Raw genomic sequence first — 18,628 nt, 5'->3', positions numbered from 1 at the left:
GCAGCACCTCAAGGAGATCGATTCCTCAGACGAAAGTCGAAGAAAAGCAAGATAGAAAAAAAAAACGAAACTGTGGTTTCACTAGCTAGCCGAGCTGGTGGCAGGTACTGCAATAATCCTTCCTGGGCGGCGGGCTGGGGCTCCATCGGCTGGCTCTGCAGCGGGGCCGAGCAGCGAAGGCGGAGGCAAACAGAGACAGAGGGGGGGAGCACTCGGGAGACGGCCGGCGCTGCAAAGCAGGTCGGCGTTCGGACCAAGCAGAGGGAGGGAAAACTCCCAGAGAGTCCGGCAGGAACGAGTCTCCACCTGTAAGTAAAAACCGCGGAAAACAGCGTTGTCAGCAGCAGCAGCGGCGGGAAAGCGCGGGAAGTGCCATTTTTTTTCTGCAGGGAAGAAAGGAAAGCGCGGGAAGCGCCATTTTTTTTCAGGATGCCGAAGGCTGGCAATATTAATGCTTTCGATAACGATATAGAGGATTGGACCACATATGTGGAAAGAGTGGAGGTATATTGCACAGCAAATGGAATAGAAAATGATAAAAAGGCATCAGTACTTCTAAATCTAATGGGCGCAAGGACATACGGGCTGTTACGAAACTTAATCACTCCAGCCAAACCAAAGGACAAGAATTTTAAGGAGATTGTTGATACCCTACAGGAGCACTTAAACCCAACACCACTGCTGATAGCGGAACGATTCAAATTCTTCAAGAGGAATCAGCACAAGAATGAAAGTAACGCTGATTACCTCACCAAATTAAGGAAGCTATCAAAGCACTGCCAATTCGGGGCAGGACTGGCAGATTCTCTTCGAGACAAATTCATCTGCGGTCTCCTAAGTGAAGGAACACAGAAAAGGCTACTTTCTGAGAAAGATTTGACACTAGACAAGGCTTTCAGTATGGCTGTATCATGTGAAGCAGCCACAAGAGGAGCTGCAGAGATACAGCAAAAGACACAGGACTTCGGCACCCATGAAATAACATAGGGTTTTGAGAGATGTTATCGCTGCGGCAGATCCACCCATGACCAGAGGGACTGCTGGTTCAAGGACAAAGCATGCAGGCAATGCGGAAAGATTGGACACATTGCACGTGTATGCCGATCCGGAGACAAAAAATCCACGGACAGGAAAAAACTCAATAAGGAAAAGTACAGAAAGGTACAAATGATGACGGACAGTAGCTCCGAAGACCAGAAGAGCGATAGCGACTCCGGAAACAAGAGACTAAGCTGTCTCAAATTACATAATGTAATTGCCAAAGAAGATTACCAGACCATTTGGGTTACCCTCATGATAGCGGGGTCCCCAGTTAAAATGGAGCTAGATACAGGATCAGCTCTGACCGTCATAAGTAGACGGGATTACGAGTGGATATTTCCGCATATACCTTTGAAAGACACATCCATTATCTTGAAAACATATACGGGGCAGAAAGTATGCCCCAAAGGGAAAATAAGGGTGCCTGTTGTATACAACGGCAAGGAAATACAGAAGTTGTATTTATACGTTCTGCAAGATGGTGGTCCACCGCTGTTGGGACGTGAATGGATCAGGAAGATACGTTTAGACTGGCACTCCATTCAGGCACTGACGGTGACCAGTAAGGAATAAAATGATGATGACGTCATACCTGAACGATTAAAAGACATCTTGGCCAACGCCAAGGAAGTGTTTCAACAGAAACTAGGAACCGTGAAAGGCATCACCGCCTCAATAAAAGTGGAAGATGCGGCAATTCCCAAGTTTTTTAAGGCAAGGCCGGTGCCATACGCAATTCGTCCAGCAGTCGAGGCAGAGCTGGAGAATTTGGAAAAGGCAGGCGTATTATCCAAGATAGATTGGAGCGAGTGGGCAACACCCATCGTCCCGGTCATGAAGAAAACATTGAATAATGATAAATCTGAAGAACAGAGAAAAATTCGCATCTGTGGGGGCTTCAAGGTGACTGTAAACCCGGTCCTTCACATGGTACAGTATAGAAGATATTTTCGCCTCACTATCCGGAGGGAAACGTTTCACCAAAATTGACTTGGCACAGGCATATCTACAGATGGAGGTTGAAGAGGCCTCTAAAAAGTATCTCACGATAAATACACACAAAGGCCGGCACCAGTACAATCGACTGGTTTTCGGAGTAGCATCAGCTCCAGCTATCTGGCAAAGAGCTATGGAGCAAGTCCTCCAAGGGATTCCGGGGACTCAATGCTACCTAGATGACATCCTTATAACAGGAGAAAACGACAACGAGCACCTTGCCAATTTGGAGCAGGTGCTCACTAGGCTGAGAGAACGGGGCTACGAGCAAATCGCCCCAAGTGCGAATTTTTCCAGAAACAAATATCATATTGTGGCCACATAATTAACGAGGAAGGGTTGCATAAGTCACCTGAAAAAATTGAAGCGGTCATAAAAGCCCCAGCACCTGAAAATGTCTCACAATTAAGGTCGATCCTGGGATTGATAAATTACTATCATAAATTTTTACCGAACTTGTCAACTTTTCTGCACCCTCTTAACGAACTGCTACAAACGGGAGTAATTTGGAACTGGAGCGAAGACTGTAAACGTGCCTTCCATAAATGCAAAGGCTTGATCACGTCCAAGGAAGTTTTGGCTCATTACAACCCATCACTGCCAATCAGACTGGCGTGCGATGCATCCCCTTACGGCATAGGAGCGGTATTATCGCATAGATTCCCTGAAGGCTCGGAGCAGTCGATAGCTTTTGCGTCACGCTCATTGAACTCAGCTGAGCGTAACTATGCCCAGATTGACAGGGAAGCACTCAGCCTGGTATGGGCAGTGAAGAAATTCAACCATTACCTACACGGACAAAAATTTACCTTGTTGACTGACCATCAACCCCTCGTCTCCATATTCAACCCTAAAAAGGGCGTTCCCATTATGACAGCGCAAAGGCTACAGAGGTGGTCCCTTTTCCTAGGGGCACACCAATATGACATAGAATACAAAGGATCAAAACAGCATGGGAATGCTGACGGTTTATCGCGCCTACCGTTGCCAATGGTAGAAGAGGCACCTACAGTAGACCCAGTGGAGATGTTCCACTCAACCATAGTGGAATGTCTACCAGTAACAAATTCTGCCATTGAAAAGGAAACGTGAAATGACCCGACCCTCTCACGAGTCTACGATTTAACGGTGAAGGGATGGCCAGCACATGGCGAACCACTGTTGCCAGCATTCTCACAAAGAAGAGAACAGCTGTCAGTGTGCCGAGGAACCTTGATGTGTGGATCCGGAGTGGTTATTCCACCCAAACTCCAGGATAAAGTGCTAAAGGAGCTTCATGAGGGGCATCTGGGTGGAGTGAAAATGAAGAACCTAGCCAGAGCGTTTGTGTGGTGGCCAGGTATCGATGGAGACATCGAAGAAATGACCAAGAGCTGCCTAGGATGCCAGAAGGTCCAAAACGCCCCACCACAAGCCCCTCTACATCCATGGGAGTGGCCCTCATCTCCATGGCAAAGGGTACACATCGACTTTGCTGGTCCATTTATGGACTCAATGTTCTTAATCGCGGTTGATGCACACTCCAAGTGGCCGGAGGTAATAAACATGTCCTCCACCACCACGGAAAAAACCATCGCAGTATTAAGGACCATATTTGCCAGGAATGGGCTGCCTGAACAGATCTGTTCTGATAATGGACCGCAATTTGTGTCCGACAAATTCAGGAAGTTCTTAAAAAACAATGGGGTTAAGCACTACACGTCCGCCCCATACCATCCCGCCACCAATGGATTGGCTGAAAGGTTTGTCCAGACCTTCAAGAAGGCCATAAAGGCCATGGGAAGGCCATGGGTAATGAAGACATAAAACTTCAGCATAAGGTAGATAACTTCTTGTTTGCATACAGGAATGCAACACATGTGGTTACAAACCAAACCCCCGCCATGATGATCTTCAATAGAAGCCTAAGATGCCGGCTGGATTTGATCAAGCCAAACATCAGAAGGGACGTGGAGAACCGGCAATTTCAAGGCATGAATGAAAGGCCAACTAGAACCTTCCAGATAGGCCAACAAGTTTTGGCCCGGGACTACCGTACCGAGAAATGGCAGCCTGGAACTATTTGCACACGACTAGGACCACTGATGTATACTGTGGACATTGGAGAAAGCATAATAAGGCGCCATGCTGACCAGATCATAGAGTCATCCGAAAAGGGACAACCTACACCACAACTCAATACGCCTAATGATGAAGTAGAGATACCCATAATATCTACCTCCGATCCGGTGATACTGGAACCAGATGAACCCGACACTGGCATTCAAGCCGAATCAGCCTTGCCAAAAGAACCTACTACACCACCAGAAACTATTACACCACCGAGGCGTTATCCGGCCCGAGTCAGGAAGCCTCCAGAGAGACTGACTTATAATTGATTAACTGCAGCAAATGTGTAGATTATTGTTCTTGTAACATGTTAATTAATGATTACTTAAAATATTATGTACTGGCTGTCTAAAAGGGGAGGAATTGTGGTGTATGTGCCTTTAAGAGCCCCCTGTGTACTGTAATGCTGGTAATGACCACTCGGGCTATATAAGCCTGTATATTGTCTTGTATCTGTTAGTTCACCTCCAGACTTTGTTCAGTAAACACCTGTGAAACCAACTCCTGCCTTCCGTGTCTCTATTAACACACGGATACAACAGACTAGACAGGAAGGATGTTCCCGATGGCAGGGGAATCCAGAACCAGGGGTCACAGTCTAAAGATAAGGGGTAAGCCATTTAGGACTGAGATGAGGAGGAATTTCTTCACCCAGAGAGTGGTGAACCTATGGAATTCTCTACCACAGAAGACAGTTCAGGCCAATTCATTAAATATATTCAAGAAGGAGTTAGATATATTTCTTAAGGCTAAGGGGATCAAGGGACATGGGGAGAAAGCAGGGACAGGGTACTGAATTTGGATGATCAGCCATGATCGCATTGAATGGCAGATCAGGCTCGAGGGGCCGAATGGCCTACTCCTGCTCCTATCTTCTAAGTTTCTATTTTCTATGAATATAGCTGAGGTTTGAAAAGGTAAACATTCTTAAAATTTAGATATTTAAATAAATAGTATTAAGCTAATACTTGGCCAGGAGTTTGCTTGAAGCTGCCCCCACTCCACCATTGCAACTTTGTCGGAAATGAGGCAGAAACCCCGGTTTACCCGCGCCAATGTGGTTTCCAATGCACTTCCAGCAAAATTCCAGCTGTGGTGTTGTAAAGGGACCACTGCAGACCATGACCAACAAGGTAAGTGCTTAAAGTTGAGTACAGTGCCCCTCCTGGTACAACTTTCAAACCACGTGGTCCACTGCCGGCCATTGCACACTTCCTTGATCACTGTTGCTTCCCTCCCAACTCCAGCATCTGCCCTCCCGATTGCACACGACCGTTACCCACCCTGCCCTCCTGGCCACCACTGCCCTCCCTCCTGGCCACTGCTAACCTCCCTCCCTCCCTCCCACCTCTACCCTCCCTCTCGGCCACCACTACCCTCCCTCCCTCCCTCCCACCTCTACCCTCCCTCCCTCTCTCCCACCACTACCCTCCCTCTCTCCCATCACTACCCTCCCTCCCTCCCTCCCACCTCTACCCTCCCTCCCTCCCTCCCACCACTACCCTCCCTCCCACCTCTACCCTCCCTCCCTCCCACCTCTACCCTCCCTCCCTCCCAATCACTTCTACCCTCCCTCCCTCCCAACCACCTCTACCCTCCCTCCCACCTCTACCCTCCCTCCCTCCCTCCTACCTCTACCCTCCCTCCCTCCCTCCCTCCTACCTCTACCCTCCCTCCCTCCCTCCTACCTCTACCCTCCCTCCCTCCCTCCTACCTCTACCCTCCCTCCCGACCACCTCTACCCTCCTTTCCTCCCCCCCAACCACCTCTACCCTCCCTCCCTCCCGACCACCTCTATCCTCCCTCCCTCCTGGCCACCACTACCCTCCCTCCCCCCCAACCACCTCTACCCTCCCTCCCTCCCTCCCACCTCTACCCTCCCTCCCTCCCACCCACCTCTACCCTCCCTCCCTCCCTCCCTCCTACCTCTACCCTCCCTCCCGACCACCTCTACCCTCCTTTCCTCCCCCCCAACCACCTCTACCCTCCCTCCCTCCTACCTCTACCCTCCCTCCCTCCCCAACCACCTCTACCCTCCCTCCCTCCCTCCTACCTCTACCCTCCCTCCCTCCCACCTCTACCCTCCTTTCCTCCCTCCCGACCACCTCTAACCTCCCTCCCTCCCCCCCAACCACCTCTAACCTCCCTCCCTCCCCCCCAACCACCTCTATCCTCCCTCCCTCCCGACCACCTCTATCCTCCCTCCCTCCTGGCCACCACTACCCTCCCTCCCCAACCACCTCTACCCTCCCTCCCTCCCTCCCACCTCTACCCTCCCTCCCTCCCACCCACCTCTACCCTCCCTCCCTCCCTCCCTCCCACCTCTACCCTCCTTCCCTCCCTACCGACCACCTCTACCCTCCCTCCTTCCTGGTTGCCCCCCTTCCTGGTAAATGTTTTGATGATAGAACACCTGATGACCTTGAAATCAATGAATCAGCAGCACCTCGATATGATGGGTTGTTTGTTTGTTCTCCAACTTCTCAGGTATTGCTCACAAAGGATCTCACACAGGTCCAGAAAAGGCAGGCGGGCAATATTTTCGGTTGGTAACTGAATGTGCATGGTTTGCCTGCAGCGCCCTCCAACGCAGCAGTCAGGATACCTGAACCAGTTTCATGGTCGGTGCCTCATTAATATCTTATTGGTGAACTGCAGGCACCAAATGGACACTCTGCTGCAGCTGGCTTAGCTAATGAGGAGGAACATCATCCTGCTGCATTCAGTAGGTAAGGCTGGAGGGATGGGGAACATGGATTTCAAAGGAGTTCAAGAACCAACCAGCAGTGGGTCAGAAGATTTTTATTGGGCCTGTTCGATATGAGTGTATGATATCATTGCTCACAGTAACTTGCAGAACTATAGCTTACTACTTACTTACTGTAGAAGATGTGTGCTTAAGCTTTGCTCACAGCATGGTGACTAGTTTCAGTTTCAGTTTCATATATCTAAGTTTGCTGAAGCAGTTTGAGATAGTGTCACAATTTACAAAGCTTCCTCTGAGTAGATAAGATCACCTGGTCATTGTAACATTGCTGTTTATGGGACTTTGCTGTGCGTAAGTTGGTGTCTGCATTTCCTACATTACAACAGTGACTGACATTAATCTTGTCATTCATATGGAAATGATTTATGAAATGATACTGGGCGGCCTGCTGGTGGCGCTGTCCAGGGAGAGTAGAAATACTCGGGCATGGGCCCAGCTTGCTCAGGACATTCTTTAACAGGAACTAGTGAAGGACACAACTAGATCTCCATGTTGAAAAACAGTTGATTAAAGCCTTGTTTAATACTTAGACCAAGTGCCTAGTAGTTTTCTTACATCAATGACTACACGTAAAAAATAATTAATTGGCTGTAAAGCGCTATGGGACGTTGTGAGGTCATGAAAGGCGCTATATAAATGTAAGTCTTTCTTATTGATTGGTTCCTTTTTCAATACCAGTCACTTTAGTTGATATGTCATAATTCTGTTTGATTAGAGAAAATAAAAGAGAAAGAGATGACTTTTTGGTTACATCACAGATTACCAACCCTATCAGACCATTGACAATGACTATTCTGCACCTATCTTTACTTTCTGCAGTGGATGGTCTCTGACAGGATGCTGAACCAAACTATCAATGTTACAAATAGACAAAGGCCCAGAAATCCGGGGGTTTAGCGCTGGGCGTTAAGGCCTGTTTTGATCAAAAAATGGCGGCCGACTCGCTTCCGGCTTCTTCTGATGGTTCTGGCGGCTGCCGCCATTTAGGGAGGTCGGCACTGCAGAAATGGAAATGAGGCAGATCGTGACATCACTGAGTGTACAATGCTCATTTGATGCATGATCAGCCATTTTTGACGTTGCCGCTCCACTTACCGCCCTCTCTTAATCACGACCAGCTGACCAAGCATTCAGCAGTAGGAAGGAACCCCCAGCAGCGCTATTTAAAGGGATCATCATCATCAACAATTTGCAGCTGACATGGTTTCTCAGTTTGACTGGCCCTGTCTGGTTTCTGCAAATCTTGCAGCTTTCTAAACTTGTTTGAAGTACTTGAGGTCACAGGGAGTTTTGCTGCAAGTGGAGAACGCCTTCATTCTCATTTAAAGGCTTCTGCTCACCAATTCCTCACAGTCATGGGGCCTCTACTTGCAGTCCCCCTCGTGCTCAAGTATCTTTGGGAGAGGGAGTGGATACAGCAAAGAAGAGGAGAAGATGTTCACAGAGGGAGGAGGAGGAGGAGGGGCAGGAGGCGTTACTCACCTAGGATCTTCTGAGGGCATTTCTCTTAATCGAGGAGCAGTGTATTAGGAGGCTCCGCTTCACCAAGAAGGTGTTCACAGAACTCTGCCACCTTCTGCAACCAGATCTGCAGCCTCAAAGCAGGGCGGCCACAGCTCTCCCAGTTGTAGTCAAGGTCACCATCGCCCTCAATTTCTTTGCCAGCAGATCCTTCCAGTCTGCAGCAGGAGATATAGCTAACATCTCTCAGTTCGCCGTCCATTGCTGCATCCAGGAGGTCACAGAGGGACTACATTGTCTTCTCTCTGCAGGATGAGCACGCATGTGGCTTTGACAGGACAACGGGCTTCCCCACGTTGCAGGGCGCCATTGACTGCACACACGTGGCTTTGCGGGTGCCGTATACCAAATCTGAGATGTGCCATAACCGCAAAGGCTACCACTCATTTAATGTGCAGTTGTTATGCGATCACGCCCAGCGCATCATGATAGTGAATGCCCGGTATCCTGGCAGCAGTCATGATACCTCTATCCTGCGCCAGTCCGATGAGCCAACAATCTTCTAGCCACCATGTCAAACCTGGGGTGGCTGCTTGGAAACGAGGGCTATCTGCTATGCACCTGGCTGGTGACTCCCCTCCACAACCCCACCACTTGTGCCCAGCACTCATATAATGACAGCCATGCTGCCACCAGGAACATCATTGAGCAGCCCTTTAGGGTGCTCAAGCAACGGCTCAACTGCCTTGACCACTAGGGAGGGACCCTCCAGTCGTTGCCTCAGCGGGTGTCCCATTTCGTGATGTTCTGCTGCATGCTGCACAACTTAGGTCATCTTGAGGGTGCAAACCTTCCCAGCAGAAATTGTGGGACCAGTTTAGGAGGAGGGAGAGGAGGAGTAGAAAGAGGATGAAGAACATAAGAACATAAGAAATAGGAGCAGGAGTAGGCCATACGGCCCCTCGGGCCTGCTCCACCATTCAATAGGATCATGGCTGATCTGAATCTAGACTCACGTCCACTTCCCTGCCCTCTCCCCGTAACCCCTAATTCCCTTATCTGCTAGGAAAATGTCTATCTCCATTTTAAATTTATTTAATGTTGCAGCTTTCACAGCTCTCTGGGGTAGCAAATTCCATAGATTTACTACCCTCTGAGTGAAGAAGTTTCTCCTCATCTCAGTTTTGAAAGGGCAGCCCCTTATTCTAAGATTATGCCCCCTCGTTCTAATCTCACCCATCAGTGGAAACATCCTCACCGCATCCACCCGATCAAGCCCCCTCACAATCTTATATGTTTCGATAAGATCGCCTCTCATTCTTCTGAACTCCAATGAGTAGAGTCCCAACCTACTCAACCTTTCCTCATACGTCAACCACCTCATCTCTGGAATCAACTGAGTGAACCTTCTCTGAACCGCCACGAGAGCAAGTATATCTTTTCTTAAATATGGAAACCAAAACTGCACGCACTATTCCAGGTGTGGCCTCACCAATACCCTGTATAACTGCAGCAAGACTTCCCTGTTTTTATACTCCATCCCCCTTGCAATAAAAGCCAAGATTCCATTGGCCTTCCTGATCACCTGCTGCACCTGCATACTAACTTTATGTGTTTCATGCACCAGGACCCCCAGATCCCTTTGTACTGTTGCACTTTGCAGTTTCTCTCCATTTAGATAATAACTTGCTCTTTGATTTTTTCTGCCAAAGTGCATAACCTCACACTTTCCAACATTATATTGCATCTGCCAAATCTCTGCCCACTCACTTAGCCTGTCTTTGTCCTTTTGCAGGTTTTTTATGTCCTCCTCACTCACTGCTTTCCCTCCCATCTTTGTATCGTCGGCAAACTTGGATATGTTGCACTCGGTCCCTTCCTCCAAATCGTTAATATAGATTGTAAAGAGTTGGGGTCCCAGCACTGACCCCTGCGGAACACCACTAGTTACTGATTGCCAGCCCGAGAACGAACCATTTATCCCTACTCTTTGTTTTCTGTTAGATAGCCAATCTTTCACATATGCCAGTATATTACCCCCAATCCCGTGATTTTTTATCTTGATCAGTAATCTTTTGTGTGGAACCTTGTCAAATGCCTTTTGGAAGTCCAAATACACTACATCCACTGGTTCCCCTTTATCCACCCTGTATGTTACATCCTCAAAGTATTCGAGCAAATTTGTCAAGCATGACTTCCCCTTCGTAAAACCATGCTGACTCTGTCCTATTAAATTATGTTTATCCAAATGCTCTGTTACTGTTTCATTAATAATGGACTCCAACATTTTGCCAACCACAGATGTTAGGCTAACTGGTCCATAGTTTCCAGCTTTTTGTCCACTTCCCTTTCTTATGTTCATTAATAAATAGACATTCTTATTATGAACACAGCTAGCTTTTGCTAGTTACTTTATTGAGCCCATGTGGACTAGGTACAGTATCTGTGGAGGCTTCCATCTTGACTGCTGCCTTGTGGGTAGCCTAGTGCCTCATGGGTAATGTAGTCTTAATATATATACAGCTGGGTAGTGTAGTCTTATATACAGCTCTACACAGCTCTACGGTTCCACCTAGTGTCCACTATAGAATGACATGTTATTGAACATTACATCCCCCTTTCTTTGAGGTTTAACAAAATCAATATCAATCAACTTTCAAGAAAACAATAAAGATAATATCAGTAACACTTTTATTAGTGCTCTATAAACATAAACATTTTCAAAACAGTCAACACATTTTCAAAGCTTTACATTGTACTCAAAGATTAAGTCTATCAGGCTCTTTTACTTCACGTGTGGATCTTCTCAACACGGGTAAGTCTGATGTGTCTTCATGAGATTGTTCTGGTGGTGAATGACAAGATGCAGTTGCGGCATTGTCATCAATCTGGTCTTGAATAGTCTCTTGTGTTTTTAGGAGGGAACGGCGGTTCCTCTTGAGAATCTGTCCTTCCTCAGTTCTAACAGTGTATGACCTTGGTCCTACTTCCTCAAGAACTGTAGCTTTCCTGTTCCATGCATCTGGATCCTCAATCCTGACAACATCATCCCTTGTCAATGGTTTTAGAGTTTTGGATGACTTGTCATAGTATGATTTCTGTTTCAGCTTTAACAGTTGAAGTCTCTGTCTCAGTTCCTCACTTTGCTGTTCTTTTGCACAGCAGGGTAGCATGGTGTGCAACTGCGACCCATTAGTAGTTCAGCAGGTGAAGAACCAGAGTCAAAAGGTGAGGCTCAGTAGCTCAGCAGGGCGAGATAAGGATCAGACTTGCTTTCTGTCGCTTTCTTCAGTAGCTGCTTGAGAACTTGAACACCTTTCTCTGCCTTACCATTTGACTGAGCATACAAAGGACTGGATGTGATGTGCTGAAAGTCATAATGTGCTGCAAACTGTTGCCACTCCTTACAGTTGAAGCACGGACCATTGTCGCTAATGGCAATCCTGGGAATTCCATGTCTGGCGAAGATGGATTTCACATGCATTATGACACTGCTTGCTGTGGTGCTTGATAGCAGTGCCATCTCAGGATAGTTAGAATAGTAGTCAATCACTATTAGATAGTCTTTACCATTTAAATGAAAAAGGTCCATACCAACCTTTTGCCATGCTGCTGTTGGTATGTCAGCTACTATCATTGGTTCCTTTGTTTGTTTGTTTTGGTGTTTCTGACATGTCTCACATTTGCCTATCATGTTCTCAATGTCCTTATTTATGCCAGGCCAATAAACAGTGTCTCTTGCTCTCCTTTTTCATTTCTCAATTCCGAAGTGTCCCTCATGAATCCTTTTGAGCATGTCTTGACGTAGAGCCTGTGGAATAACTATTCTGTTCTGTTTCAGTAATAGTCCACTTGCGACACTCAATTCTGACCTTATGTGAAAATATTTTGGACAGGAACCTTTTGGCCAACCATGATGAATGTTCTCTATTACTGTTTGTAATACTGTATCTTTCACTGTTTCTTCTGCTATTTGCTTTGATTTTATGTCTGAGACGGGCAGCGCAGCAGTGACCATACTCAGATGAACTTCCACGTCTTCTTCAGTAGAGCTCACATGACTCATTGTGGGTGCTCGGGATAGTGCATCTGCTAACACTATGTATTTGCCTGGTGTGTAGATCAGTTCAAAGTCATATCTTTGCAGCTTCATCATGAGTCGTTGAATCCTTGGAGACATCTCATTAAGGTTTTTCTTTATGATGGCAACCAGAGGGCTGTGGTCTGTCTCAACTGTGAAGGTGGGAAGTCCATATATGTAGCCATGAAACTTTTGTAGTCCAACTACCAAGCCTAGACTTTCCTTTTCAATCTGGGCGTATCGACACTCAGTATCAGTCATAGACCTGGAGGCTTAGGCAACAGGCTTCCAATCTTCACCCTCTGCTTGTAGCAAGACCGCACCTAGGCCATCTTTTGATGCATCCGTTGACACTTTGATTCTTTTTGTTGGGTCAAAGAAGGTGAGTACAGGTGTGGTTGTCAGCACTGTTTTGAGGTTTATCCACTCTTGTTCATGTCTTTCTGTCCATGCGAACTCATTTGTTTTATGTAGCAGGTCTCGCAGACAGGCTGTCTTGGCTGACAAGTTAGGAATGAACTTTCCAATGAAGTTTATCATCCCCATGATGCGTAGCACTCCTTTTTTGTCAGTGGGTCGGGGCATTTTGAGTATGGCGTTTACTTTTTCCATATCTGTCTCTATTCCTTTACCAGATAGATTATCTCCTAGGAAAGTGACTTCCTGGACGCCAAACTGATACTTGGCTTTGTTGAGCTTCAGTCCATTCGGGCGTATGCTCTGTAGCACTTTAGTCAGTCTCTCATTGTGTTCTTTCAGTGTGGAGCCCCAGATGATGATGTCATCAACATAGACCCGAACTCCTTCCAGACCTTCAATTATGTGTTCCATTGCTCTATGAAAGATTTCAGACGCAGATATTATCCCGAAAGGCATTTTGAGGAAACAATACCTGCCAAATGGTGTGTTGAAGGTATAGTATTTGGTGCTCTCTTCATCCAGTTTTAGTTGCCAAAATCCTTGTGAGGCATCGAGCTTTGTAAAGTATCTGGCACCTGACATTTCACTGGTGATTTCTTCTCGCTTGGGAATCTGGTAGTGTTCACGTTTTATGTTTGCATTTAAGTCCTTTGGATCCATGCATATTCTTAGATCATTGTTCTTTTTCTTTACACATACCATGGAGTTAACCCAGTCTGTTTGCTCTTCGACTTTCCTGATGACTCCAAGTGTGGTCATTCTGTCTAGTTCAATCTTGAGCCAATCATGCAGGGGTGCTGGAACTCTTCGTGGAGCATGTACTACTGGCTGAGCATCCTGCTTTAGCTGGATCTTGTAAGTGAATGGTAGAACTCCAAATCCTTTGAACACATCCTGGAAATTATTCACTACAGAATCCACCGAGTCATCTGGTCTGCTTATGGCACAGTTTATACGGTAGACTCTTTTGACCAGTTCTAAGTCCTCACAAGCTTTGTCACCCAGTAGTGAATCAAGCCTTTTCACCACAACAGAAAACATGAGATGATGCACTTTGTCTTTGACTGTCACTTTAAGTCTGCATACACCTAAGCTATCTATTTTCTGTCCATTATAGTCCTTCAGTAGTACTGACCTTTTCTGTATTTTGGGCTTTTATTTCATATTGTTAATGTCAATCATACTGATTAAGTTTGCTTTTGCCCCAGTGTCTAGTTTCAAGGTAACTAATGCTCCATTTACCTGCAGTGGGATCATCCATTTGTCCTCTTTTACTGCATTAACTTTATGTTCAGCATTGTCCATTTCTGAGGGCTGCACATTTTCTGTATCCTTTTTGATATTGTCACATGACACCATTCCTACAAAAAATGTCTCACTTAAATCAGTGTCCTCAATTACATTAACTCGTTGCCCTTTCTTAGTTTGTACTTTTGAAAAGCATTGTTTGTCAAAGTGATTCTTTCCATTACACTTTGTGCACATTTTTACAAATGCTGGGCATTGCCTTAACTGGTGTTTGTAACCACAGCGCTTACAATTAAAAATTTCATCCTCCGATTGCTTTTCATTTCTGTTCTGCCCATGTTTCTTCCCCTTATAGGACACAGCACCGACAGCAGCAGTATCACTCATTACAATCGCATCATTATTGATTTCACTGAAAGTCTTCGCGTGCTTTTGAGCTAGCTCGCTGGCTTGGCATATTTTCACTGCATTTTCCAAATTTAGTTTGGTTTCTCTCAACAGACGTTCCCTGACTTTTTTATCATGAATACCAAACACAATCTGGTCACAAATCATGTATGATTTCAGCTCAGAGAAATTACATGTCTGTGCTTTCAGTTTCAGATCAGTTATAAAGCTATCAAAAGTCTCATTTTGTTGCTGTGTCCGAGAACGGAAGATGTATCTTTCATACGTCTCATTCTTTTTGGGAGAGCAATGTGCATCAAATTTTTTTAGCACATCTTCTAATTTTTCTCTGTTCTCATCTGGATTAAGTACAAACGTATTAAATACCTCTATCGCCTGTGGGCCTGCAACCGTAAGCAGCAACGCTATCTTCCTTGCGTCTGGCTTCGTACCGAATCCGATGGCTGCAATGTAGAGTTCGAATTGTTGTTTAAAATTCTGCCAATTGTAGTCGATTTTTTCTGAGTTTCAAACGCTCTAGTGGCTTCAAATTCTCCATGTCGCTTTTCACAATTTTCAGCAGATCTTCACCACCCTGGTACCATCTTATGTTCATTAATAAATAGACATTCTTATTATGAACACAGCTAGCTTTTGCTAGTTACTTTATTGAGCACATGTGGACTAGGTACTTTATCTGTGGAGGCTTCCATCTTGACTGCCGCCTTGTGGGTAGCCTAGTGCCTCATGGGTAATGTAGTCTTAATATATATACAGCTGAGTAGTTTAGTCTTATATACAGCTCTACACAGCTCTACGGCTCCACCTAGTGTCCACTATAGAATGACATGTTATTGATCATTACACCCTTCTTAAATAAGGGTGCTACATTAGCAGTTTTCCAATCTGCTGGGACCTTTCCTGAGTCCAGGGGGTTCTGGAAAATGATCACCAATGCATCCACAATCCCTACCGTCACTTCTTTCAAGACCCTAGGATGTAGGCCATCAGGTCCATGGGATTTATCCGCCTTAAGTACCATTATTTTACTGAGTACCATCTCCTTAGTGATTTTAATCGTGTTTAGCTCCTCCCCCCCCCCATTGCCCCCTGTTTGTCCAGTGTTGGGATATTTTTATTGTCCTCTACTGTAAAGACTGATACAAAATATTTGTTCAGCGTCTTTGCCATCTCCCTGTTCCCCACCATTAGTTTTCCGGTCGCATCCTCTAAGGGACCAACATTCACTTTAGCCACCCATGCGGAACACCACTAGTTACTGATTGCCAGCCCGAGAATGAACCATTTATCCCAACTCACTGTTTTCTATTAGATAGCCAATATTCCACCCATGCCAGTATATTACCCCCAATCCCGTGATTTTTTATCTTGATCAGTAATCTTTTGTGTGGAACCTTGTCAAATGCTTTTTGGAAGTCCAAATACACTACATCCACTGGTTCCCTTTTATCCACCCTATATGTTACATCCTCAAATAATTCGAGCAAATTTGCCAAACATGACTTCCCCTTCATAAAACCATGCTGACTCTGTCCTATTGAATTATGTTTATCCAAATGCTCTGTTGCTGTTTCCTTAATAATGGACTCCAACATTTTGCCAACAACAGATGTTAGGCGAACTGGTCTATAGTTTCCAGCTTTTTGTCTACTTCCCTTCTTAAATAAGGGTGTTACATTAACAGTTTTCCAATCTGCCGGGACCTTTCCTGAGTCCAGGGAGTTTTGGAAAATAATCACCAATGCATCCATAATCCCTACTGCCACTTCTCTCAAGACCCTAGGATGTAGGCCATCAGGTCCGGGGGATTTATTCGCCTTAAGTCCCATTATTTTACCGAGTACCATCTCCTTAATAATTTTAATCATGTTTAGCTCCTCCACCCCCCATTGCCCCCTGTTTGTCCAGTGTTGGGATATTTTTAGTGTCCTCTACTGTAAAGACTGATACAAAATATTTGTTCAGCGTCTTTGCCATCTCCATGTTCCCCACCATTAGTTTTCCGGTCGCATCCTCTAAGGGACCAACATTCACTTTAGCCACCCTTTTTCTTTTTATATAGCTGTAGAAACTCTTGCTATCTGTTTTTATATTTTTTGCTAGTTTACTTTCATAATCTATCTTCCCTTTCTTAATTAATCTTTTAGTTATTGTTTGCTGGCTTTTAAATGCTTCCCAATCTTCTATCCTCCCACTAGATTTGGCTACTTTATAAGCCCTTGTTTTCAGTTGAATACTATCCTTTATTACTTTACTAAGCCACGGATGGCTGTCTTTTCTTTTACTCCCCTTTTTCCTCTGTGGAATATATTTATCTTGAAAGATGTGAAATATCTCCTTGAATGTAGACCACTGCTTTTGTACCATCTTACACTTTAATCTGTTTTCCCAGTCCTCTTTAGTCAATTCTACTCTCATACCTTCATAGTCTCCTTTATTTAAGCTTAGTACAGTGGTTTGAGATCCAACTCTCTCACCCTCAAACTGAATTTGGAATTCAACCATATTATGGTCACTCATTCCAAGGGGATCCTTTACTAGGACATTTTTTATTAATCCTGTCTCATTACACAGGACCAGATCTAAGATTGCCTGCCCCCTGGTTGGTTCAGTTAAATACTGCTCAAGGAACCCATCCCTAATACACTCTATGAACTTATCCTCAATGCTGCCATGCCCAATTTGATTCGTCCAGTCAATATGAAAGTTAAAATCCCCCATGATTATAGCTGTTCCCTTATTACAAGCCCCAACTATTTCCTGATTTATACTCTGACCAACAGAGTTGCAACTGTTAGGAGGCCTATAGACTACACCCACTAGTGACTTTTTCCCCTTATTATTCCTTATCTCCACCCAAACTGTTTCACCATCCTGATCCTTTGACCCAATATCATTTCTGACTATTGCAGTGATTCCATCCTTGATTAACATAGCAACCCCACCTCCCTTTCCTCCCTGTCTGTCCTTCCTAATTGTCAAATACCCTTGTATGTTTAGTTCCCATTCATGATTATCTTGCAGCCATGTTTCCGTAATGGCCGCCAGATCATACCCATGTGTAGTTATTTGCACCGTCAACTCGTCAATTTTGTTACGAATGCTGCGTGCATTCAGATAAAGAACTTTGAAATATGTTTTCTGACGATTTGTTCCTGCTTTTACCCATTTTACTACTTTACCTTTATCATTATACATTCTGTCCCTTCCTGACACGCTCTGGTTTTTAATTCCCCCACTGCTACCTTGCTCTATTGCCTTCTCCGCTGTCATTTTTATTTTTCGCTCTCTTAAAACCTCCCCCCCACTAATTAGTTTTAAGCCCTCTCTACAGCCCTAGTTATTTCGTTCGCCAGGATTCTAGTCCCAGCACTGGCCAAGTGAAGTCCGTCCCAACGGAACAGCTCTCTCCCATCCCAGTACTGATGCCAGGGTCCCAGGAAGCAAAACCCATTTCTCCCACAGCAGTCTTTGAGCCACGCATTTAAATCTCTAATTTTATTTACCCTAGCCAATTTTGCACGTGGCTCAGGTAGTAATCCAGAGATTATTACCCTTGTGGTTCTGCTTTTTAATTTGGCCCCTAGCTGCTCAAACTCCCTCAGCAGAACCTCCTTCCTTGTCCTTTCTATGTCGTTGGTACCAACATGGACCACGACAACTGGATCCTCCCCCTCCCACTCCAAGTTTCTCTCCAGCCCAGAGGAGATGTCCTTCACCCTGGCACCGGGCAGGCAACACAGCCTTCGGGACTCTCGCTCTCGGCTGCAAAGAACTCTATCTATCCCCCTAACGATACTATCCCCAACCACTACAACATTTCTTTTAACTCCCCCCACTTGAATGGCCTCCCGCTCCACGGTGCTGTGGCTAGGTTGCTCATCCTCCCCACAGTCCCTGTTCCCATCCTCACAGGGAGTAAGAGCCTCAAACCTGTTGGACAAGAGCAAGGGCTGCGGCTCCTCCAACACTACCTCCTGGATCCCCGTACCTGCCTCACTTCTAGTCACACCATCCTGACCCTGGCCACGGACTACATCTGAATTAATTCATCTAATTGGTGTGACTACCTCCTGATACACAGAGTCCAGGTAACT

At 45.7% G+C, this 18,628-nt stretch overlaps 1 pseudogene; it reads left to right on the top strand.

Annotated features, from left to right (window-relative positions):
- The first annotated feature begins 5,170 nt into the window (after nt 1-5,170).
- Nucleotides 5,171-18,628, top strand: part of LOC147124233 (uncharacterized) — a 178,413-nt pseudogene continuing 164,955 nt past the window's right edge.

The sequence above is a fragment of the Somniosus microcephalus genome, chromosome 1 (assembly GCF_052327205.1).
Source record: "Somniosus microcephalus isolate GS21.2 chromosome 1, FLI_Smic_1.0, whole genome shotgun sequence".
Lineage (NCBI taxonomy): Eukaryota > Metazoa > Chordata > Chondrichthyes > Squaliformes > Somniosidae > Somniosus > Somniosus microcephalus.
This window is presented reverse-complemented; position numbering and strand designations above follow the sequence as displayed.